At 38.1% G+C, this 27,047-nt stretch overlaps 2 long non-coding RNA genes across 2 annotated transcripts in view; one reads left to right on the top strand and one right to left on the bottom strand.

Annotated features, from left to right (window-relative positions):
* The window catches only part of LOC123283794 (uncharacterized), a 95,137-nt gene that overhangs the window by 49,198 nt on the left and 18,892 nt on the right, over window positions 1-27,047 (bottom strand). Inside the window, exons 2-3 of the long non-coding RNA XR_011502476.1 lie at window positions 2,526-2,581; window positions 2,123-2,183 (exon numbers count right to left, since the gene is read on the bottom strand). This is a non-coding gene — a long non-coding RNA (uncharacterized lncRNA). The remainder of the gene's footprint in view (window positions 1-2,122; window positions 2,184-2,525; window positions 2,582-27,047) is intronic.
* LOC106835124 (uncharacterized) lies at window positions 10,452-17,448 on the top strand. The gene is made up of 3 exons (XR_011502210.1): window positions 10,452-10,587; window positions 12,087-12,154; window positions 17,016-17,448. It is a non-coding gene; the product is annotated as an uncharacterized lncRNA (long non-coding RNA).

Here is a 27,047-nt window from a genome sequence, read left to right as displayed (position 1 = left end):
ATTTTCCTGAAATAATCACTTTTAATTAGGGCCTTAGCAAATAAAAGCTAGTTTATACTTCAAAGTTTACTAAATCTCACAAAGTGTGCTTTTGACATAGAGGAATGCTCTCCTCACTCTCTCAGGACCTACTAACTCTAACAAAGCAAAAAAGGATGATATAATTTGGCAAATATTACAATTAGCTTGAGAATAGAAATATAAACTAAATCACAACCCATAAAAGAGCCCACTTGCTATAAGCCTTGACTGAAATACACACCTCATGATATAAGATGATCCTTAAGAAAGAATACTGAAGAAATAAGAGAATATCGCATATTGCTCCTATTCTGAATATATGTCCTCCTGATTATGAATATAAGTGAGAATTATCTCATTATATAAAAATCACAATGACAGATGCCAATTGTGGAACACAGAATAGTTCTGACGCTGTTATTGCACTAAATACTTCTTGCACTGAATCTCACTGAATACTCAGCAAAACTGTAAAGTAGATATCAATGGCTCCTTTTTAAAGATAAAAAACTGAGGCTATGAGAATTTATGTGATTTTCCAAAGACCACAAAGTATAAACGGCAGAGTCTTCAAACTCAAATCCATTTAACTCCAGAGTCTCAGCTTCTGTCCTACCCAGCATTCGGCCATTTTTAAATAATTCAAGAAGAAAGAGTTTATGTACTTTTAATTAATGGCTTGTGGTATTTCGTTTTGTTTTGTTTTTACAGATCCTGAAAAACTGAATATTGATATATTTGTGATCACCTTCTCTCATCATTTTAGCTTTAACAAAAATATAAGAAAATATACAAAAATAAATGGATGTAGGTTCTTACTTCTTCTTCTTTAGCTTTTCTAGCTGTAAAAATCTTCAAAGATAACTTGATTTATGCATTTGATCACATGTGTTGTCTCTTCTTTATTTCTCTGTAGAGCGATAGGAGTCTTACCAGCACCTTCACTCTTTCAGATGGCACTATAACACACAAAGTGTGTCCAGGAAAAAAATGTAAATGCTTCACAGGCTGAAAAAACCCATAATCCTTTGAAGTTACCCCATATAACATCATGTTAAAATATAATAAAGTTTAGAAATGACTTTTCTTTGTGATATAACTTCAGTGCATTTATTCAAAACCAAATAATTACATAAAATAATTTATGTAAAAGGTAATCCTATATATACATATATATAAAATTACAACTATGATAAAAGCTACAAAGAAGAGGTACAATAAAATTCTACCTTGGAAGCGATCAAGGTCTGGTAGGACATATTTTCAAAAAGCATATAAAGAATAAAAAAGTTAAATTTCTGCAGATCTGAATATCTCAAACACTTATTCCTTCATCTAAAGAGGTATTTTCTCTAGAGATTACTCAGCTGAAACTTTGCACCATTCCATGAATCATTTCATTCAAAAATATATTAGATCAATATCTAGTTGATAAATTAATTCATCCAAGTGATTTTGTAAAATTCACCTCGATCTAGGTCAAGGAACAGAAGAATACAAATATAAGTAACTCAATCACTACTCCTCAGAGATTCAAGCAGCAAAGATAGAAACAAGGCGATAAACTTTAAATGACCACATAAGGAATCTGTAGTAAATATTATATGCAAACGCGCAAACAATAATGAGCAAACAGGAGAAGAAGATATTTATTCTTTTTTAGGGGGAGCAAACACTTATGGAAAAACTATAATGGATAAACTATTATAGGAGACAAAGATAATCATAAAATCTTGGTATCAAAGGGTTGAAAGTGACTTCAACAGCTAATGAGACACAACGTAGTCCTGAGAGAGTAGGAAGTAAAGGTCAAGAATACACATAACTATGATTAGGGTCATAAAAAAATGACCCCCAGAATGCAGTATGGAATTTCAGTGAGGAGATACCAAAAAAAAGTTTTCATGGAAGAGATGAAAAGGGAAAGAATGATTTCAACAGGCAGGACAAAGGGAGGAGGCCCGCTGCTGGATAAAAACAGCAGATGAAGGGGTTCAGAGAGCAAACGGCATTCACATCCACACCCTTCAAACATTTATGGCCTGTACACAACTTGCCAGGACTGTGATTCTGGGAATATAAGGATGGATAAAATACATACCATACTGTTAAATTGCTCCTAATCCCATGAAACAGAAGTCAGCTCTGAATATAGGACATACCTAAGAAAAATGGATATCAGAACAGGAAGTTATAATGATATTATCAAGGACCAGGATTAGGAGTTTGGAGTAATTCTATAGAAAAGGGAAAATCAATAAAGGTTTCACCACAGATGATTATTATAGAAAATATACCTTATGAATAATAAAAAACATTTGATTTCTTACATGTGACAAACTCTGTTCTAAAGGCTTGGCAAATAACTATTTAATACTTGCCACAATCCTATAAGATAATTCCCAGTATTACTGACACTCTAGAAATAGGGAAACTGAGGCACACAAAGGTTCATCAACTTCCCAAGGACACACAGTAGGTGAATGAAGGGCAGGCATTCAAACCTGGGTAGTGTAGCCTGTGTGCTCTTCACTTCTCCCACCAAAAATGCCCAGGACATCTGGAATGGAGAAACAAATTAGGAATCGATTGTGATGGTCCAGTCAGCTTTGTGTCCTGCTTATCCTGGAGTTTTACAGGGAAAAGTTTCATTGAACCAGGACTGTACAAACTCCACACTAATGTAATTCATATTGTCCCAGCTGTGGTAGATGGTACTAGTGCTCTCAATCATTTACTCCCATCTCCCTTATAACAAGAGGAGTCCACATTTCCACTGGTTGCCTTAAGGCTTGCAAGGCATCCCTCGCTCTATGCAGAGTATACCTCCCTGTCTCATCATCAGGCTTGGCACTGTGACTTGCTTTGGCATTGAAATATGAGCTCAAGTCACAGTAGGAAAATTGAAAACAGGAATTCCATCACTCCTGCTCTCTTGCTGTTTTTCCTTTATTCTGCAAGAGCTACACATCCTTAACAGAGACTGTTTCTTCAACCTGGGTCCTAGAATGAGAAGAGACACATGATAGAGCTGCGGAAACATGCCGACAACAGTTGCCAACATGTGACAAGAGATAAATAAATTTTTGTTTTTGTTAACCATTGAGGCTTTTGTTGCTGTTCTTGTTACTACAGTAAAGCCAACCAACACAGAGACTGTTCCTCCTTCAATCTTCTTAACAAGTCCCACTTAAATGAAGTCTGTGCCATTCAGCATTCCTCCTTCTCCTCTTTTTTACTGCTGTTATCAATCAGGCTCTCAGTCACCACTCATGCTCTCTGCAGAACTTTGGATTGACAACCTTTATCCCAAGTGCCACCACAGTTCTGGGAAATGTCACAGTCCACATTGACAATCCATTAAAACCCAGATTACTCCATTCCTTGGCCCCCTCATCTTGAATGATCTTTATTTCCCTTCCCTTACACAAGTAACCTGGACCTTGTCCTCACACAGATCGACCCCACCTATAAAGTCATATATCAACATAGACTGATCAAAACGTCTTTGATCAAAATTTCCCATACTCCCAGATATTGCGTTTCTTCTCACTCTAGCAACTCTTTAAACTCAATAGGATCTCCAGTTCCTTGACGAGTTACCACCTTGCCAGAGTCCCCCTTCAATTTTCTTTCGAATCTAGCTTAGATTTTATAGTCCACCAATTCAAACACTAGCCTGCAAATATCTTCAACTTTCTTTTTATTTTTTTTCTAATAGCTCATCAATCTGGTAAGATCCCAATCTTCGATTAATAGAAACAATTATTTCCTCTGAATATATACAAAATCTACCCAGTGCTATTGAGGAAAAATACACAACTTGAGAGAAAGACACCACTAAAATTCAAGGCCCCCAAGCTCAACAGTGCCCTCGGATCTGCCCGGCAATCCTACTGTGTTTCCCTAGGTTTCTCCTCTGATTCTCCATTTTGTCCATTACAAGTATTCTCCATGTAACAAAGCTACAGACTCAAACCCATCTCACCTAAAGTTAAACATTCATGACAATTCTTGTTCTTTTTTTCTTTTTTTACAGCAGAAGTTCCATCTGTTGCTATCTTTCCAGGTTTCCCCCAGAAACCCTGTTTTTGTTATTCACCCATACTACTGTTATATCCTCCAGCCTGGGTTAAATCTTAACAACATACTGCCCCTCCTTCTCTTCATCATCTTGGCTCATATGTCTCTATTGTCCTGAAACAGACTGCCAATTATCTCCATATCTCTTAATCAAGTTCAATCCTCTTGTCTCAATTACCAACTTCTTCCCATAATTTTACCTGATTCATGGGCATCATCCTGGACATCATTCTCTCCTTCACCCCCTATAGCCAGTCCCTCAAAAAGAGCTGCTGATTACATCCCTTGAATATCTCTTGATTCTGTCCTCTTCTTGGTGGTCCCATTGCCACTACACCAGTTCATCTGGACAAGTGTAAAGACTTTCTAACAGGAAAAGTAGGCAAAATCAGAAATACCCTTCAGTGAACTAAACCTGAGTAAGTCAACCAGGTGCTGGAAACAGCATTTATTCCTTCATCTAGATTACTGGTTCTCTACCAGGGGTGGTTTTGCCCCCGAAGGGACATTTGACAATGTCTGGACCATTTTTGGTCATTACAGTGAGAAGGATGCTATTGGCTACTGCTTCTACTGGGTAGAAGCCAGGGATGCACAATACAGTCCCCATAGCAAAGAATTATATGGCTCAAAATATCAAGTGTCAAAATTGAGAAACCCTCCTGTAGACTACTAAGCCCAATTTTAGATTCTCTAAAATTAGGAACTGGGGCAGAAAGTGGGGGACATCAAGTGTGGTAGATTTATTGAATTAATGACACCAATTTTTCACATCTCCCTTTATGCAAGCCCATTGGCCATACCTTTTTGCACTGTATCTGGGCTTGACCATTAGCATATTTTGGCCAGTGGGACAACACTGTATCAATAAAACTTGAAAAAAAAGCAAATCTTTGAAAAAAATATTTACACATTTCTGCTTTTTTCTTTTGAATCTCTCACATTACCAGGAGAGCATGCCAGACTCTTTGAGGGATTTGAGAGACATGTGGAAAAGCTGAGCTGTCCCAGCCAAGGCCACTGTAGACCAACCACCCCCAGTCAATTCACCAGAGAAACACAGACACATAAGCAAGCCCAACTAAGATCAACCAAGCCTAGCAAGACCAGGAAAACATGCAAGCAAACATACAGACTTATAAGAAATATTAAACAGCTGTTTTGTGAAGCCAACAAGTTTTGCAGTGGTTGATTACACAGAAACAGCTAACTGATAGACCAAGAGACCTAAGATCAATCTTATCTCTGGTTCCCATCCTTCCCCAATCAAGGCCCCAAACTAGGTTTTGCAGATCTGCCTAGGTTGCGAGTTCAGCCTTCCCTGGAAGTCTACCGTTCTGATAATTAAGGCTTGGGCCTGGGCCTCAAATTTTTCTGCCTTTCTAACTACAGGAGATCAGAGCTTCTTTACACACTGTGAGGGAGGCCTTCTGACCTTCACAACTAGCCTTTAATAGCCTTTCGTTATCTTTTTCCCAAAGCATCAGTTGCTCCCAATAACAGCTTTCAGTTAAAACGGAAAAGGTGATTTTATTGTCTCTTTCCAGCCTTTAGGTTGGATTCTATTGGAGAAGTGCTCCTCAAAGTATACTTTAAGAAACATCCGGGGGCCGGCTCCATGACTGAGTGGTTAAGTTTGCACACTCCACTTTGACAGCCCGTGGGTTTGCTCATTTGGATCCTGGGCGCATACACGGCACCGCTCATCAGGCCATGCTGAGGCAGCGTCCCACATAGCACAACCAGAGGCACTAACAACTAGAATATACACCTATGCACTGGGGGGCTTTAGGGGAAAGAAGAAAAACAAAAAAAAAAGATTGGCAACAGTTGTTAGCTCAGTTGCCAATCTTTAAAAAAGAAACATCTGTGTCAGAATTATCTATGGTATCTACTAACAATGTGTTTCCTGGACCCCACACCAAACCTAATAAATCAGAACCTCAGCCACTGGGTCCCTGAATTTTTAGCTATCACCAACCTCCAGGTGGCTATAATGCACATTAAGTTTTAGAACAAATGCGTGAGAACTTGAAGAGCCCAGAAGGAGATTAATGACAATGCGAATGAAACTGAAGCTGAACAACCTCCTTGCTGAGATTCTTCTAAGGTCCTCTAAGGGGCTACAGCAACACGTTCAAAAGTCACAGGTTTTTTTCTTTAACTTGCAAAAGTAAGATATTTAAACTACTATTGGTTAACACTGCCTTCTCTGACTATTCCGACTTATCCTTGGGCACATCTCTCCTCATAACAGGTGGACTTTGGATGGCTCAGACCATTGTGTATTCAGTCTCTCCTATAAGGCCTTGGAGTGGCTGCAGGTATTTTGTAATTATGACTTCGTATTCTTTTTTTTATAGTCGGCTCCCAAAATTATATAAGCTTTAGGCCCCTCAAAACCTAGATCTACCTGCAATGGTGATGACAGGGAGCTTTCAGTTTAACTTTATCATTTTAAAGGAAGAAAATAAAGCCCTGAGAGGTTAATGAAATTTCTCCCAATGCCGTACTATTCACAGGTGGCAAAGTCAATTCTGGAATGGATGTCCTTTGACTTCCATTTCAGAAAACAATTCACCATTTTCCCCAAAATATAAAGTTGTTATTTAAGGTATTTGTACTAGCTTTTAAGAGATGACATGTATAGCCTTCATTACTTTTTAATAGACTTTATTTTTTAGAGTCGTTCATTATTTTTTAAGTAACAAATTCTTACCAGTAGACTATGAATAATTTTTTTTAAGGACTAAACCTTATTAAACAAGCCTGATATGGTCTTAGTACTAACTCTGCCGCTCAGCCCTTTCTTCATTTACAAAAGTAGGATGTTAGTTTCTTCCCATGCCTTAGAGTTATTTTACATATTAAATGGGAAAATAAATATAACATGACTTGTCTACTAACAAATATGTTACATTTACAGTTTAAATTTTTAGAAGTATTTGATCTATTTTACAGAGAAAACTTGTATACAACCAGATTTTTGAAAAACAAAATAAAATCGTGACAAAGGAAATATATTTTGGGTATTAAGATAAAGACAGGAATATAGCTCAAGAGAAATCTTGAAAGGGGAGCTAAATTTGGTTATATGATCAGAGTTATCAATCTAGCAAAATTCTGATTAAAGGGCAACTGTATACTTATTTACATTCCTGGACTGGAGACATTCAGGTTATACTGTGAAGATCACTTTCATGTTTACTATAGAATAATTCACTTCCTGCTTGAAAACAAATGAAAAATTTTCTCATGGTACTGAGTGGAAAAGCACAATAGCATTACTGTGATTTTATTTTATGGACATTGTGAAATTTTTTTTTATCTGATTGAATTTTTCTTTTAACTTTGGCTAGTTGAAAGCACAGGGAAAAATGTGTAACCAACTTCCAGAAAGTTACAGAACTTTCTGGTCTCAGTCTGACGCAATATCCATGCTGTACAAGTTAGAGCTATAGCTTTTCTTCAATCTGCAAGCCGTATTATTAATCATATCTCATCATGCTAGATTTCTTCAGTCCAGTAGAATAAGTTTTCTCTCAGGGCCCAATGGCATCATTGACTAACCACATACAACGAATATTTCCATACAAATTTTTTAAAGAAATTTGTAAATTCAAAAGCATGATGCAATTTAAGGTGTTATTAACCCAGAGGCCAAATAATCTGTTTCTAAATAATCTAGGAAAAACACATTCATATGCTTTCCACAGGGCCAAAGAAAGAGAGTCATTACTGCTGCACAGTTGGGCAGCAGACTTTAAACAGACTGCTGCATGACTGAGTTTAATCCTGCTAAATCTAATTATATTGGGAAAATATTTTTCATCTGTCACACACGTTTCTGCACTAACAATAGTGTGACTCTACTGTCACCTTGAATTTCCTGTGACCAGAGCTCATTTAGGTACTATTCTGGAAAGTATTCATTCATGATCTTTTAAAGCCATGAATTAATTAAAGATTAAGTTGAGTGATTGGTTTTTTTAACAGCTGTGTGCTTCCGCTGGCTCGTATTGCTCTAGTTCTTTGCTGGTCACAAACCACACAGAAAGTGTCTTTCAGTTTTGCCAGCGTCCCTCTTAAGTCCTTCAGAGCCAACAAACCATTACAGTGTAGATCATACCTGGATTTAAAACACTTGGCTGATAAATACATTGGCATCAAAACAAGAAAAAAAAGATATTCATCTTTGACGAACAATTATTGTTAGAGAAGAAAGTGGTTTATTGAACTTTCCATGTTAACTTAGAAACGGAACTTCACTGTTTGGGCGTGTAATTGTTCAATAACTGACGAGGGTTCAGACTAGCAAAACAGTAGAGTTTATTACACTTGATTTTGTCATGAGAATTTTTTTAAGGCAATGAAATTGCAACAAAGCAAATGAAATTAAGTACGATAATTTAAAACTAAGATCAATTCTCAAAGTGTGGCTTCTTTTTCCTATACCACATATGACTCCCAAAAAGTTTTTTAAACACTAAATATTTAAATATTCTGTGACTTTAACAACTAGCACTATGTCTAATACCCAGTAGGTATTCGATAAATGTTGAACGATTGAAAAAAATGAACAAAGGAATAACTAAACGCCATGGCACAGAAATTATAAACATCCACATTTTTCAAATGAAAAAGTTGAGGCACAATGAGGTGAAATAGGTTGTCTGATAGCACCAGCAAATAAATGCTGGTATTGGGCTTTGAAGTAAAATGACCTGACCATAATTGATAAATCTCTGCAATGTACAGATAACGTTAGTTAAGATTATGAAGGTTATTTACATTTGGGAGGCAACATGGAATACTGGTTAACTTAGTACTCAGGCCTTGAAGTGAGCAGACAGGTTCATTCGTATCTATGTGTAAAACAGAATGATCGTAGAATTCATTTCATCCTGCCACATGGTATACAGTAAAGGCTTAATAAATAATAGCTATTATGATTACACAATAATTTGTAAAAAGTAGAGATTATAGAATAATCTAGGAGAGGAAAACTTTTTCTCAAAGCCTGGGTTTATCAAAAATATAAAACAGTGACTTCCTCATAGATATCCACTTCAGAGTGGACATATCTCTGTATAATTTCCCCATAATCAAAAACTTTATATGTCATTATATTTTTGTTTCAATTTCTCAAATTAACAATGGCCAGCAACATGTGACTTTTTAAAACATGAGCTCAGACTACTGTTTTAGCTCTTCATTGGCAAAAGGAAACTTCCTAAAAATGTCCATTTAAGGATCTTTCATAATTTTTCATAAGTTTTTTTCCTTCTTCTCCCAAAAACCCCCAGTACATAGTTGTATATTTTTGGTGTGGGGCTTTCTAGTTGTGGCATGTGGGACGCCGCCTCAGCGTGGCTTATTGAGTGGTGCTAGGTCCGTGCCCAGGATCCAAACTGGCAAAACCCTGGGCTGGAGCATGTTGCAAACTTAACCACTTGGCCATGGGGCCGGCCCCCTTTTCAATAATCTAAACATCTTGAAATAATACATACAGAGAGAATTAAAATATAGCAAAGATGGAGAAACTCCAGGAATCTTCTATTCTCCCTCTTCCACCACTAAAAGGGTGGAAGTTTTCTCTTTTTTCCGTTTCCAAAATTTAGATGAAAATCTTAATCCTAACACTCATTTTTCTCATCCTTCAAAAATATTTACTCAACTAAGCCAATGTTACATAAATGGGAGAAATATACATAGGATCAGATATGTGGAAATGCCCAAGTATAAAACAGTAATACAATTTCATTATTTCAACTGAAAAAAGAATGGAAACATGAAACCCACAAGATATGGCACAGTGGTCTAAACAGGCGGGCAATGTAGTTAGATCCTCTGTACATAACTGGCCATGGTACCGTGTGTGTGGTATTTAGCAACATCCATTAAATTGTAACTTCTAATTTTAATTCTAAGTTTTTCTCCCCAATTCTCCCTAGATTGTGTTAGAGGTCAATTTTAAAATAATTTGATTTTTTATCTCCCACATTAGTTAACTTTTAGATAAAATAGGGTATATGGTGATAGTAATACATGACAAAAGATGACCCCTTAAAACTATTTGAAATAGAATAGTTTATGTTTTTTCTTTAAAATAAAGAGGCAATAGAGCACCGCAAGCTCCAGATTATTTCATTGAGACAAAGGACATTATAATTCACTGTATAAAATATGTTTCCTCAGGAAACACCAAATATAGAATGGCTCAAAGCTCCTCAGAAATGAAAAGAAAACATGCAGAAAAAGATTGCCAAATTGGCAACAATGAATTTCCTATCTTTGTTTAAAGAACATCAACCCAGAAGTGATTTGATCTTCTGACTGGCCTTTTCCTTCTTTCCAATAGAAATCCATTACAATATATATAAGAGCTGACATTTCTGGTTCTTGCTCACCTTCATTTGTCATCTTTCAAAAGCTAACCAGCAGGAGTCATTTGCACCAGCAGAATAATCAGCCCTGAGAACGGTAGGTACACGGAAAAATGAACTGAAGGATTTTTACTTTGAATACTAAATTTTTCTGATATTCAAAGATACCATTTTCATGGGCTCTTTATAGAACATTCATTTGCACCAAGAGAATAAAATGTGCCTTACATGAAATTTGGTAAGCTATAAAACACACTAAATTTTGAGAAATTCTGTCAGAGTAAAGCATTCATGCTGGGCAGCTGGGACAATTAATCCATCCAAATATAGACTCAATCAACTTTTCTCCTTGGTGTACTTAATGCTTTTTGAGTTTCATAATGCCCAGAATACTCTCAGATGTATTCTGGGAAAACTGTTCTACAGAGTATTTTTATTATTAGGTCTGCCTTTGTTTTTAAAAACTTTTTATAAGAATTTGTCATAGGAAAAGTGATGCTTAAAGAAATAACCATATGGTGTGCAATTGAATATTCAGTGAAATTTTGTTCCTAGTCTCTCAAGACTTGAATTGTTCAGCCAACACAATCAACTGATGGGCAGAGCTGACTGTCAGAAAACCGGTCTGCACAAAGGTGCATGGAGTTGCTTTCGCAAAACTCAGGCTATCATGACTTGAAATATATTGTAAATTTTGAGCCAATTAAGAGTAAAATATCTAGACATCTCTCTTTTCTCTGCCCTGGTCTTTGATGTACTATACATGGATTTTTTTGAAGTAGTTTGAGACTGCTTATCACAGACACGATAACTTAATAGAATGTTGTTAAAACTAGGATATACGTTATGTGACAATTTTTCTTTAAACTATATCTAGGAGAGTGATTTTTTTTCTTTTCTTATTTTTGAGATGTCCCAAGAAATTGAATTTAAAATATATGATCTAGGGCCAGCCCCATGGCCTAGTTCGGCATACTCCACTTTGATGACCCAGGTTCGGTTCCCAGGCATGGACATACACCACTGGTCGGTAGCCATGCTACGGCAGCAAGCCACATACAAAATAGAGGAAGACTGGCACAGATGTTAGCTCAGAGTGAATCATCCTCAGCAAAAAAAAAAAAAAATATATATATATATATATACATACACATATGATCTAGTTAAAACATACCATCTCAAATACAAGTCTGCAGTAATCTATAAAATAATTTAACCACTCTTTAAAAATACCAAGATGTTCAAATCCAAATAACTGTCCATTTCAAAGTTGTTACTTCTGAAATCAAAAATCTTACTCATAAAAGCTTCTATTGTCTAAAACACTTTATGAACAACTCTTGCCATTGTCTTCAGTGTTAGTTCACAAGTCGAAAGTGAAAACTAGTTCCACCATTTTATAGTTAAATGGTATAAGCCTACCAATATTGTTCCACATTAATCTAAGTCCAAAATAACATTAGGCAAATTCCTTAAAATGCCTCAGTACTATTCCTGCACTACTTCATATACCAAGGGTTGGGACACTTCCCAAAAATTATTTCAACAAAAAAGAAAAGAAAAGGAGTGCTGATCAGCCACTGTGCTTATTTTCAGGGAGAACCATAAGGATGAAACCACTGTGCTTGGTCTTGGGCCTTTTAGCTTTTGTAGCATGTTTCTCGGTAAGTCTCATTAATCATGTCTTCACATTTTCTCACTATTATTACTTCAGATTTCTTTTCACATTAATGATGTTACCCTTCCTTATATATTAGTAGCTATCAGACATTGATGCATCTAGTGCTTTAATTTAAATTTAAATTTAAAATCTAATTTAATTGAAAAAAAGCCACACATGGCTCATGGCTACTGTATTGGACAGTTTAGATCTATAACATCAGACTGCATTATACAGACACATATAAATGCAGGTCCCTGTACAGTAGCAATTTCACAGGTAGGTAAAACAAATTAAGTGCAAATTTTTGATCCAATATACTTAAAGACAGTATTTAAATATCCTTGAATATGTTTTTTAATTTGATTGGACTCTGTTCCCTCATCTATAAAATGGGATAGTTAAGAAAGTTTTTCTCAACATAGAGTTCATGGATCCTCTACTTCAGAGCATTGTGACTTACTTATTAAAATCACAGTATTCCAGGGCCAGCCTGGTGGCATAGTAGTTGGGTTCATATGCTCCACTTTGATGGCCCAGGGTTCGCAGGTTTGGATCCCAGGTGCAGACCTACACACTGCTCATCAAGCCACGCTACAGTGGTATCCCACATATAAAAAGTGAAGAAGGAGTGGCACAGGTGTTAGTTCAGAGACAATCTTCCTCACCAAAAAAACCCACAGAAAAACAAACAAAAAAACACACAGTATTCCAGCCTTCATCCCAGAATGAATAAGAATGTCTCAGAATAAGACCTGGAAATATGCATTTTTCCAAAGACTCAGGAGAATCTTTGCATGCTAACTTTTGAGAAACAATAAACATTTATATTAACCACATGTGAAGGACCAGGTTAAGCACTATGAAAGCTACTAAATATTCAAAGTTGCAAAAGACAAAAAAAAAAGCCACAAGTTTTTAGCTTTTGTTTTTTAGTGGGGTTTTTTGTGAGGCAAATTGTCCCTGAGCTAACATCTGTGCCAATCTTCCCCTATTTTATGTGGGATGCCACCACAGTGTGGCTTGATGAGCGGGGCTAGGTCCATGCCTGGGATCCAAACCTGAGAACCCCGGGGCACCAAAGCAGGGTGTACGAACTTAATCACTAAGCCACCAGGCCGACCCAAGTTTCTTTTGAAAGTAGTGGAATGATAATGAGTCTCGAAGTAGGGATAGATTAATTCCAGTATTTGGAAGAGGAAATTAATTCCAGAGTAATTTTACCAAAGAACTGCAAAATCTATTATATCAAATGGAAAAAGAGAAAAACTGTTTTTCAGAAGACTCTGACTTCCACAAAGCAGGTAACGTAAAATTACATCCTTCTGAAACATGAAATAATGCTTCTTCTGCCTACTCTCAGAAACTTGAATAGAAGCAGGTTAGTTGATAGAGCAGTCCGGCAACCTGACCTTGGCCACATTACTAAGTGCATTATAGATGTGACGTAATTTTTGATAAGCCAATAAAATATATGGACATATTTAAAAGGTCATATTATGTCTTATTGACCTGCTCTTAAAGATGATTTTCAATGCTTTATTAACCTCAGAACATAAGATAAAAAACACTTTCTTAAAGCATCAGGCTTTGATTATCTAAACAATGATTTTTTTGTTTTTGCAAAATAAATTCAAGAGTTTCAATAATACAAGCAGTCTAGTATAAGTAGTTTAAGTAGAAATAAGCTTTTCTCCAACTTAATCATATGAGATTCATGATGATTAATAACTACTGAATGTTAGAAATGCAAAGGGTAAAGGGGTGATTAGGCACATGTGTGGTGATGGATTATAATTAGTCTTTGGGTGGTGAACATGAGGTAATCCACACAGAGTTTTAAATATATTATGATGTACATATGAAAGCTATATAATGTTATAATCCAATGATACTGCAATAAAAATTAAAATAAAATATAAATAAAAAAGAAATGGAAAGGGTAGAACATCCTTTGCGTATGGGCAGGATAACGAGTAATATTCCACTTGTAGTCCTTTGAGTGTTCATTCCGTTATAGGTAATTTTCCAAATGCTTTACAGACATTATCTCATTTAACCCTCAAAGCAAATCTGACAAAGGGACTACTATTAATCCCATTAAAATGTAAATAAATTTAGATTCAAAGTATCCATGTCTTAGCTGGACTGTTCCCAAACCAGGAAATGCTCCTTAGCTCCAATTAGAGCCTATTGAGAGGCTGGTTTTTCTTTCTGTCATAGTATTTTCATCATTTTCACCAAGTTCATTACCTTTGTCCAGTTGTGGAAAGGAAGCTAATCACTGTGATTGGGTTAAGAGAATAGGAAAAGAACAGATATTTACTACTAAGATTTTTTTCATGAACTATACTTTTAGCTCGATTTCAGGATATCCTTAGAAGACAAGGATACTTTTAGCTAATTCTTTGTCTCAACAATGAAAATAATGTGAAATACTTTCTCAAACTAAGGATTTGATTTTTTTGCCAATTAAAAGTCAAGTCCTGAACTTTTCAAACACCCTGCCTAGCCTTTGGATTGTAAGCCCTTGGTCGAAGGCCATCCATAAGCCAATAGCCTGTCACTGGGTGGAGAGGGCAAACTTGAGTACTCTTCCACGGAAGTGCTTTGGCCTTTCTTGTTTCATTGGTGATCCCCATAAAAGAGTTTTGCTGGCATGTCGGGGAAGCAGCTAGGTTGAAGAGTTACTTAGAAGTGAGAAGTAGGGTTAGCAAACCTAGACGACCCTTTCAGAGAGCTTTGCAATCAAGGAAACAGGTGAAGAGAGAGTGGTAACAGCAAGGGGATGCACAGTTGAAAGTGGACCTTTTTCAAACAACATAAATTGAACATAAGTGATCCTTGTTTTCTGAGGAAAACAAGCCAGTTGAAAGGCACATATTGAAGTGCAGGAGGGAAGAGGGAAAAATGACAGAGCCGTGAGACAACATTTGTAAAAAGAAAGGAAATATCTAGATATCAGTGACTTAACAATTGTGTGGCCAGTAAATCAGTGAAGTTCATTTCTAACTGCTTGCATTATTTTGGAGAAGTAGGAGGAAAGCCATCCTGCTGGTGCGGATGAGGGCTCAGGAAGAGGTGGAGAACTTTAACAAAACTGGCATCAACTTGGAAAATTATAAGCCTCTGGGGAACGGGGTTGAGCAAATCTAAGACACAAGAAAGGACTGCAGGGCAGTGCTGAAGGACCGTAAACTTGTGATGGCACAGGGCTTCTGACCTCTGCCACTACTGTTCAAGAACCTGCAATTAGGAATTAAGGAGACAGATGATTTAGGATAACCCTACTGTTTGGAATTAGCAAGGACAAAGTGTCAGACAAACAAATAAGGGAAGGGTCTGAGGAGAGCCAGAAGGGAATGCAGTTGTGTGTCCCATATAAACCCTCAGCAGAGCAAGACTTGTCCTTCCATACCCAAGAGCATGCACATATTTTCCCTCCGTTTGGCACGCCCTCTCCCCATTTTATATTATTTAAGCCTCCTTTCAAGGGCTGCCGTCTCAATGAGACAATCCTTAATCTTTCCTCTATCCAAAACTAATCACTCTAAATCCCTAATGTATTTGCTTCCTGCACCACTTTCAGCTAGTTTTATTTCCAAAAATTGCATTTCCAAAAATTGCAAGCACTATATTAGGTGTGAACATAACAGTAGACCATAACATTTATTGAGTACTATACCTGAGCCGAGCACTGCCCTAGGCACTTTACAGGTGGTATTTCACAACAAATCTGACAATGACCTTAGGAGCTGAGTAATTTTATGAACGTCATTTTCCAGATGAGGTAAAAGAGTTCAAAAAGGATTCCACATTCACACAATCTCTAAGTAGCAGAGACAGAATTCAAGCCCTAAATATCTAAATGAACTATGTGGCACCATGAAACTCCAGAGACTATCATCCTGCCTCCCCTTTGGGCCATTTTTGTACTGCCTTATATTGTAGCTACTCAGTCTGTAGACTAACAAAAGGGGTGTTTGTATCCCCACAGCTCCTACTTCAGCATATTGCACAAAACAGGTGCTCAATAACATGTTTGACATTAGTGTTGAAAGCCTCGAACAATTCTGAACTCTTGAATGAGATATAAAGAGGCATTTTCCCCATTTGGAATTGATTCCAACGACAGGCTCTACTATAAGGAAAGGATGTAATTTTACCCACAATCTTTTTTTTTTCCATTCAATGCTACGTCAGCTTTCATTGAGAGCCTAGGCATTCAGAGGACAAAGGAGAAACTCTTCCTTTTCTCTGATATAGATTTTCAGACTGTGTGACTTAGATACATGTAATAGTTTTCTATTGCTGCATAACAAATTACTAGCTTAAAGAAGTCATTTATTATCTCATACTTTCTTTGGTCAGAACTCTAGCCTTGGCTTGACTAGATTCTCTGCTCAGGGTCTCAAAAGGCTGTAAAGGGGTTCCCAGGCCTGTGTTCCCTTCTGGAGCTCAGGATGTTCTTGTTTCAAGTTTGCATGGTTGTTGGCAGAATTCATTTCCTTGTTTGTAGGACTGAGGTCCTTACTTTCTCATGGGCTATGAGCCAGGGCCACTCCCAGCTCCTACTGCCCATCTGCTATTTACTTCCATGTGGTCCTCTCTACAACATGACTCATTGCTTCAAAGCCAATAGAAAAGCATTCGCTGCAGCTTCACATCTCTCTAATTTCTTCTGTCTCTGACCTGTAGAACCTATTTTTAAAGGGCTGACTCGACAAGGTCAGGCCAGCATGCACCAGGAGGGAGAAGGAATCACGGGAGCCAACTTAGAATTCTGCCTGCCACAGACAGTATACCTTCTTATACTTGAGTTTGAAATATCTAATTTAAAATTCTTTATTTCTTCTTTCCTTTAGCCTGGTGAGAGTCAAAGAGGCCTCAGGGGACCATATCCACCTGGACCACAGCCACCTCCACCTCCTCCTCCACCACCTGTTCCTTTTGGCCCAGAACTTGTTCCACCCCCTCCTCCACCCAATGGTCCAGGAAGAATTCCACCACCCCCTCCTCCTTACGGCTCAGGTTATCCATATCCACCTTTCTAACCAAGACCTTATCCACCTGGACCTCCACTGTTCCCTGCATAGCCTTCGATTTATCCTCCCTTCTTTAATTCAGCACTTCAAATATTAACTCCTACAATGGTCTCCACTACAACCACAATGGACCCCACTTCTCCCACAACTACTGCTTCTACTACTCAGAATACACAACTGCTTCTACGACCCAAACTGAAAATTATCAGAGCCTTTTAGATAAAATCCTTTCCATTTTGGGATGAAGATGAAATGTTCCAAAAGCTCTGAGCTTTGGGGAGAAACAATCTTAGAAAGAAATTGTAAAACAACTCACACAAACATTACGCCAAGAAAGTGAAAATAAAAAGTTGAGCAACAATATGAAACCTCTAGTGTTGTCATAAGAGCCAACAGTTTGTCCCCACTTATGCCACTCAAATGAAGATACTGCTGCCAGAAGTCTGGCCTTGTACCATGAGGCCAAAAAAGGTAATTAGGGAAAAATATAGCAAGATAGCTGGACTCGTACTTAGGATGACGAAGCTAGAAGAGGAAGCAACGGGATGCCCTCTTGAGTACCACAATCCATCATACAACTACAAAACACAAAATAACATGTTAATAAATATCAAAATTAAATAATCTTAGCTTTCCCCACAGCATGCACCCTGAAAAATTTCTGAGAACCACCCTGATTATCACTTATAAAAATGCTTTTACAGGGGCTGGCCCCATGGCCGAGTGGTTAAAGGTCCACATGCTCCACTTTGGCAGCTTAGGGTTTGCGGGTTCGGATCCTGGGAATGGACCTACTCTACTCATCAGTCATGCTATGGAGGCATTCCACATACAAAGTAGAGGAAGACTGCCACAGATGTTAGCTCAGGGCTCATGTCCCTCGAGCAAAAAAAGAGGAGGGTTGGCAACAGATGTTAGCTCAGGGCAAATCTTCTTCACAAAAAAAAAAAAAAGGCTTTTATATGATCTAGTCAATTCCAAAGTAGAAATGTCTTTCTAGGAAATCTAAATATCTAAATGAAATATGACGCACAAGTCTTGGAATTTGCTATAAAAAAATCATTTTCAAACCTAAGGAAGAGACAGATGATGGTTTCAGATAACAATAATAAAAGGCTGATGGTCAACATTTCCAAGTTTCCATTGCTTACAACTATTAGTTAAGGTTTTAATCAGAAGTATAATATGACTATTTGGGAAACGGCCTCATTATACCATGAGAGCTCTACCTTTCATAAATTTTTGACAAAGTATAGAACTGCATTTTTCTTTCAGGATACAGCTAACTACATTGTCATCAAACATATATGAATCGAAACTTCTCAAAGATGCCTAAATTTGTTTACATTGGTGCCCCCTCATCTGAGGTTTCCCTTTCCACGCTTTCAGTTACCCACAGTCAACCTCAGTCTGAAAATAAGTGGAAACTTCCAGAAATAAATAATAGGTTTTAAAGTTTTAAATTGTGAGCCATTCTGAGTAGCATAATGAAATCTCACACCACCCTGCTCCATCCTGCCCGGGATATGAATCATCCCTTTGACCAGCATGTCCATGCTGTATATGCTACCTGCCCATCAGTCACTTAGTAGCTGTCTGGGTTATCAACTGTGGCAGGATCGCAGTGCTTGTGTTGATATAACTCGTATTTTACTTAATAATGGAACTGAAGCACAAGAGGTGTGATGCTGGCAATTTGGATATGACAAACAGAAGCCACAAACTTCTTCCTTTAAGTGAAAAGCTGAAAGTTCTCAACTTAATAAGGAAAGAAAAAAAATCATATACTGATTTCTAAGATTTACGGTAACTTTTATTACAGTATAGTTATAATTGTTCTATTTTATTAGTAGTCATTATTAATCTCTTACTGTGCCTAATTTATAAATTAAACTTTATTGTAGGTGGTCAGATATAGAAACAGATGAAAAATATTCAAAAATATTTGGTGAAGTGTTGGATCTGGGTTTTAAAGGAAAAGAAATAATCTAACAATATCTCTGATATTTTGGGCCCAAGCAAGTGTGTGAATAATAGTGTCATTTAGTGAGAGAGGAAAGACCAGAGAAGAACCAATGTGGAAGGATTTGGAATATCCTAAGTTCTGCATTGGATATGTTAAGTTTGAGGTCTTGAACTTCTGCATTATTTTTTATTACCGCCATAACATATTACCACAAACTTAGCATGTTAAAACAACACAAATGCATCACCTCACAGTTCTACGGATCAGAAGTCCACACAATAGCACAGCTCAGCTAGTTCCTCTGCTTAGAGGCTCACAAGGCTGAACTCAAGGTATTGGCAGGGCTGCGTTCCTCTTTGGAGGCTCTGGGGGAGAATGTTTCCAGGCCTCTTCACCTCTCCTACACATCTCTTCTGTCTGACTCTTCTGCCACATCTCTCTGACTCCACTAGGAGAAACATACCAGCTTTTAGGAGCTCAAATGATTGGATTAGGCCTACTGAAATGATCCAGGATAATCTATTTAAACATCTATATCTTAATAACATCTGGAAAGTCCCTTTGCAGCAGTACCTAGATCAGTGTTTGATTAACTAACTAGGGGATGGAAATCTTGAGGAGGACATTCTTAGAAATCTGCCTACAACAACTTCCAAGTAAAGATACTGAATAGGCAGGATATATGCGAGAGCGGAATAAATGGGAAGACTGAGTTTAACTAGGATCCCGGATTTGCCAGGAGAGAACGACAGAAACAGAGATGAGGAAGAGGAGCTGCTCAAGGAATTGTGGTTCTATATGAGCTAAGCCATACCACAAAGGTTGATGCAGGCCTACAAACTGGATATAATGACAACTCGGACTTGGCTAAGCATACTTTCACTTCGTGTTATCATCAAACATGTGAATGAGCAGGAATAATGATATGCAGAGACCAAGAAACCGTGGTGTGAGTGAGCGACTGGTGTGGCTTCGTGTGGCTTCCTGTTACTTCCTGTTACTTCCTTTCTTCCCCATGTAGGTACACCCAAATTTTAGACGTCTCAGCTAACGTAGACTGAAGAATCTGCCAGAACACAGAACCCAGAACTGACCTTTAAACTGTTTTAGGCACGGGTAGGGAGGGGTGTGTCAGCACTGAAAGGTCCACTACACTGACTTTTAAGGAATTTCTTGCTGAACCAGTTATTTAGCCTATTTTTCATATTTTAGTTCTTAATGTGCCACGAAGTCAAATCAAGGTTTCTGAGCACTAAGCATGGATGTGGCCTATGAGAGGATATAAGGAAAAGATTATAGGAACAGGCTATATAATCTAAGCTAGATAACAACAACAAAAAAAGACATTAATACATGAGTGTATTTAATATGCTTTATTGCTGTTTGTCTTTAATTCCTGATAACTTATAAGTAATTTCTTATATGTCAGAAGGGGAAAAACAAAAAATTATATTTCCAAGGCACAGCTAGTATTCTGAATGTGATTGAATTCAATCCAGTGGGATACATTCACAGGCAATGTAGAAGGCAGAAGTAAGGTGGAAGCCATCTTCTTGCTGCTTTGGCTACTAGCAAGCAAGAGGAAAGAGATGCATGGAGGCAGGTGACTGCTGCTTCATGGGCATGAGGCAATTCGGTTACAGCAGTAGCAGCAGAAACAGCTTTGTATCACGACTCTGAATCACAACTATAACCATACAGCCTTAAAGCCAATAGGCAGTGGAAGCCCCCTGACTTCCATACCTTCAATCATTCTTTCCAATGCTTTGTAAACTGTGGTTATCTGTGTGGACTCCCTTCCTACTTGAAAGGGATAAAACCCTGACCAGTAGAAAAGAAAGCTAGAAAACAAGGAGTAGGTGATAAAATCAACAGATAGCAGACCACTCTCTGTTCAATATAGTATCAGCCCCTTCCACCATCTCAACAGAGTGCTTATTACGAGCAAATCTCCTTCTGTCTTAGGGTTTTCCCTTGAATCATAAACTAACTAAAACTGGCTTCTTCCTCATGACAGCACATACAATCTTTGCTACAAAAAAATACTCTTTATCCCACTCCCTATAAACTATATGTCTGCAGGAAATTTTTCTTGCTGCCCTCAGCCACACCCAGATTCTTTTACTACTGTCCTTATTTAATAATGTCTCCTCTTTCAACCATCATGTATCACCTCCATTTCCTCACCTAAGACACAAACTAACCTCTAGAACATGCTCCCAGCTTCCTCAGTGAGTTTTAGACCCTGCTCCATTTTCCTCCACGCTGCTCCACCCCATCCCATCCTGCACCATGTTAACCCCCTTGTTTTCACCCCAGTTGATTCCTAGTTTCATAGCTTCCCACCACATCACTTTCCATGACCTGCCAACATCACTTAAGCCAATCACCAGAAGACCATTCTCTTAGATAGAGACATCCATAAGATTCTTGCATCTCAAACCTGGGACTCTAGAACCCTATTCTCTGGCCCAGTTTCCTGTCTTTCTAAATTGCCCTTCCTCCCACTTTATTAAATATCCCCTTCAGTCCCACTAGGCTCTTTAAGTCCTCCTGCTTTCTCAGTAGACGACTGCCATTTGGAGTTCACTTGTTTCCACTTTCTGTCTGGATCCTAATGTTGAAAAAATTATAGTTATAGATGGCACTCAGTAAATATTTTTGAGTGAATAATAAATTGGCCATGACATTTAATAACAATAACTACCAAGTAAAGTATTGTAAACTAATTATAGCTTGAAACTGACTATGCAAAGTATAGATACTGATAGATAAAAATAGATTTTATATTTGTATTTATAGTGTTCTACAAGACATGTTCTAGTGTTTTCCTTCTTCAGATGAGGCTCAGAGAGTTAAAATAACTTGGCTAAGAACAAGCATCTCATTCACTGCAGAGCCAGGACTCCAACTCAGGCAGATCTAATTCTGATACCCACATTCTTTACACAATGCTTACAATTTCTAGCCTTCCCATTTAGAGTTCTATGTTATGAGCAACTCCCACTGTCTACTTTCTCTGCTCCTACTCCTAAGTCAATGAACCTTGCTGAGGGACATCACAAATCTATGCTGTCTGGACAGGCTACACATTCCTGCCATTTACTTCAATAAGTCCATTTTATCTACTCCCTCATCTTGCGAGCATCCCAAGAGAAAAAGTACAGATCATTCATCTTTATAAATATGGGAATTAAAATCTCAACTATTTTGTAAATGAAAATAAAATTACATCTTGAGCCAGGATGAAATGACAATATAAAGAAGACACCATGTATATACCCATTCCTCTTATCCTAGCTGAGTACACAGGACCTTGCTGAGTCCACTCATAAGGATGAAAAATCATCTCACCTTGGTTCCTGTTAGGTATTCCTTATTTCACGACTGACAGTTCTGCTGGGTAATGTTTACTTCATAATGGAAGCCTTCCAAGTGTGCTTCTCCACATGGAGTTATGTTCTACTGTGATGTCATCCATCACTGCCAATTAGAAACAATATGGATGTAGCAACACCAAGATGGATGAGGCTTCAGAATATCCTCATAGGCCCAACAATCTCAAGTTTCTATTGAAGAAACGTATCATTAAATAGTGGGCTTAAGAAATCCACAAATATCTAGGAAGTCCTTCATATATATATATCAAAGGGACCTCTCTGGAAATATTTATTCCAAAGAGTCATTCTGAAGGAATGTCAAGTCTCTCAGAGAACTCCTAAAGTGAGGAGAGGAGTCTAAACGCCAAAGAAATTTGGATTATAGCAGGAACCCTAAGGTGTCAGAGAAAAATCCATTTCCCTCTTCTTTCTGGACATACAGCTAGATTACATTTCCCAAGCTTCCTTGCAATTAGGTGTGACCATGTGCCTTAACTTCAGCCAGTTAAGGAATGGAATGGGAGCAGAAAGTGATGAGTCACTTCTAAACCCAGCCACAAGTCCTTCCTATGTGTTCCCTCATGATCTTTCCCCCTTCCTACTGTTGGAACAACGATCCCCAGGGAAATCTTTAAAATCACATGTTGAAGATAACAGAGCTGCCACCATCCTTGTACTCTCAATGACTCTGTGTAAACAAGCCTCCCCAATCTTAACTGTGACAACTTATGATGTCAATAGAAAGTTATATGAGCAAGAAATTAAGTTCTGCTGTATCGAGCTGTTATGTTTTGGGTATATTTGTTCCTGAAGTCTTGCCTACTCTAACAAAAAGAAAATGGTAACAGAGAAATTTTGAAGTAGGGTGCTGCACTAACAAAAGAGAAATTAGAAAAAGAGACTAAGAAATGTTTTAACAATCAGTTAGTGGGTAGTGGGGATATGGAATTAATAGGATGAAAAGAATGAGAGCATATAATGCAGTGACAAAATTTAGGTAAAACTGTAACTTGCAATAACCTGGAAGACAGACCATTCATATGCGTACTGAGTCTACAACTTTAGGGAAGTGGTTGTGATACTGGCTCAACACAAGATTGACATAAGGGAAGCCATATTGTAGAAAATAAACTATATTGTAACTTTGAATGGACCTCTGATTAACTAACCCAGCTGGAAATGCACCCTCCAGAGATATACATGCTCTGTAGATGTTATGGCCCCTGCTTGTGTACGTACCTCTCGGCTGCGATGTCGAGTTCCTTAGGAATGTGATGACCCCTGGACAAAGAGTCTATGTTGAAAGCCATCGTCAATGACAACTGAAAGATCCAGTGTGGCGACTCCCAGTCCGTAACACCAGAGGGTCAACATTCCTAACTCCCTCCCCTATAACCCACTGGCTTACATAACTGCTTCAAGATTCTGTGCCCCCCTTAAGATGGTGTCCCTAGGACACTAGTTCCCCCATCTTCTGATTTGCTGGCTTATCACTTAATAAATGCCCTTTCTCTGCCACAATCCTACCTCTTGACAATTGGCTTTTGCCTTGCAGCATGTAGATCATGCCCTGTGCATGGTAACAAGTAGAAAAGACCAGAGTTTTCTTTCCCCACCTCCTTTGCAACATTTATACTGTCACATAATTTATTCTTTAAATGTGTTTTTCTTATATTTTACTTTTTCATAAAGTCTTTTCTAAATATGTTGTAACTTCCTAGATGATAGACTCTGAGATACATACATATATTATTTTCTGAATCCTCCTTGGTATTTAGTAGATAATCATAACTAAAGAAATAATAAGTGATCGTTTTACTTTCTGCACACTAAAGCAGATTATGAAAACGTCTAGGGGTTTTACTCTTTATCCTAGATCAGAGAATATGTTCTCCATCTAGGATGGAAAGGAATTTTGATGAAATATAATTGGATAAGATAGATAATCTGGGATGGAATGGAATGGGATGGAACACAGTGCATTGCACTTCATAACCCCTTGTTTTGTTAAATACGTGCATGTATATGCATCCTCGGCCATATTGTTCCATGTATTTCTTACTGCTATTCATGATGATAAATTTTTTAAATACTGACTTAAGATATTAGAAAGAAGGTTACTTTAATGTCCTACCATTAATCTATGCTGACTAAAGAGGGGAAGGACAAACAAAGATTGCTGACAGATTGCAAAAGAGTCAAAGGGTCAGTGGACTGGTGTTCCAGGTGAGATGTAAGTGGGAAGAGTTGAACATCTAAGCTTAAAAGGAAGGCGGTTCTGATCCCTGAGTGAGATGCCTGAATGAGAGATTTAGAAGTGAAATCCATTATGGTAACAATTGAAAGTCTGACTGTGGCAATGAACAGCTGAAGTAGAGAAGAGAAAGGTCATTGGAAATGAGAAAGTCACAGGCAAGAGGACACTGGATGGATGGGACACCCAGTTGAATATTTAAGTCATCCAGGATGATTTTAGCCAAGTAACAATAGCTTTGACAAAAGAAATGAGAAGGGGTGACTACAATGAGCAGAAAGTCAGTATGCAGAATTGAACAAAATTAGCTTCACAGGAACATGTGCTATGTAAGAGGCTGAAATAGCAATATTTTCCAAATACGACATTCTAGCTTTGATTCTGGGCATTCTGGTTATAAGGCAGTAACAAAAGAGACCATATTTATGAGTGAGATGTTGGCATAGTTTAAGTGGGCCATAGTATTCACACAAAAATATCCCTCTAGCCTGAGCTTCCAGAAGACCCAGCCACGGCTCTTTAACTACATCAGATTCTCCTGCAATCAATAAGCATTAAGGCTTCTCTGAACTTAGGTATTCCCTTCACATCCAGACTTGTTTCTCATGACCATGCACATCTCAGGTTCGGTGTGACTGGAAAGGAAGCCTAAAACTCACAAAATCTCCACCACGCTATTGCCAAGTATGCTGTTCTGTTACCTGTTTTGTATACTTTCTAAGTGAATGCTAAGTAAACTTGAACATGGTGAGGAATATTTTGTCTTGTGAGTTTGAACATCCTCCTGAACCCAAGACCACTGCGGCTAGTCAAGCAGAGTGTGTGTTGCAGCTATTGAGTCACTGCATCAGTCGTGGTCCTGTCAGGAGATACAAACAACGTGAATTATTTTTAATAGAGAGAATTTAATATCAAGTATCATTAACTAGGTGTTACGACTTGTTAACAGAGTCACTGAAAGGCAAAATGAGAACACTAAGGTATCACAGAAATACCAACTGCAGAAAGAAGCTAACACTCCTAGGGCTAAGGGAAGAAAGGCAGTGTTCGGAATTATAAAAACTTAGAAGCTTGCAAGAAGGGTCCTGCAGTGTGAAACGCAAACCAATGAAAAAGCAGAACTTCTTGGCTGGTGCTGGTGTCTCTGAGTTTAGAGGAACGATCCTTTTGGTCCAAGACCCTGTCTGGTATGGAGGGATGCTGGAAGGCTGGTCCTGGCATTTCTGAGATGATTTAGTGAGGCTGTTTCTCTAAGTGTTGGGAAAACTGCAAACTGAGTTTAACAGCTGACCAAGGTTCTTTTCCTAATGGGTTGACCCAAATCCTCAGGGGTCCTACAGTTTCCCTTTAAATTTAGCTATTGAACATGAACGTAGTAAGCAGTTCCTGAGAGAATCCCCTGAATTCCATAGGCCTTTCTGTTCCTGTTTTTCATCAGCAACCCAATTTTTCCCTTAGAAATCAGGATCAACCAATCTAGCCGTTAGGGTAACCCCCTTATTTGTCTTTTTTCAGTGTCATGAGACCAAAAGGGCCTGGTAGACACGAAGACCTCCAAACCAGCATAGCTCAAAATTGCAGGGACAGGAAGCAAAAATTCTGTGAGTGGGCTACTACATATAATAGTGATAAGAGCCACTATCTGCTGTACCTTGATCACTGATATCATGAATTCTGGCCATGGAAGAGACGGATGCATATGTTGGTCACTGATTCAAAGCATATATTCATCCTGTAAAATAGAGCCCCATCTTTGGAGGGTATGTACTCTCAACTGGCATCATAAAGGTTTCAATAGGCCATTCCACTGTCCTATCAGGCTACCTGCTTCTATGTGAAGGAGTTTGTAGTAAGAAGAGTGAATTCCACGTGCAGGAGCTCATTCCACACTCTTGCTGTGAAACGAGTTTCTTGATCCGAAAGACGTTGTGGTAGAATACCAACAGAGAACACAGCATTTTGTAAGTCCATATGTTGTCATTATAGCAGAAGTATCATGGATAGAAAGGCAAATCCGTATTCAGGGGAGATGTCTATTCCAGTGCAGGCAAATCTCTTCCCCTTCTATGATGGGTGGGGTACAATTTAATCAACTGAACATCAGGTGTCCAGGAGATGTTTCGCAAAAGGACATTGGTTATTTGCAGAAGAAGGAATGAATTTCCTTCAAAATTCTAAGTCTCACTGTAATGCTGCTATTTTTTCTTGCCAGAGGATCTATACAGCATCTCCATTTGCCACACAGACTTTAT

This window comes from Equus asinus, chromosome 3, assembly GCF_041296235.1.
Source record: "Equus asinus isolate D_3611 breed Donkey chromosome 3, EquAss-T2T_v2, whole genome shotgun sequence".
NCBI lineage: Eukaryota > Metazoa > Chordata > Mammalia > Perissodactyla > Equidae > Equus > Equus asinus.
Note: the sequence above shows the minus strand (reverse complement) of the source record. Positions and strands in the feature narration are given on the sequence as shown.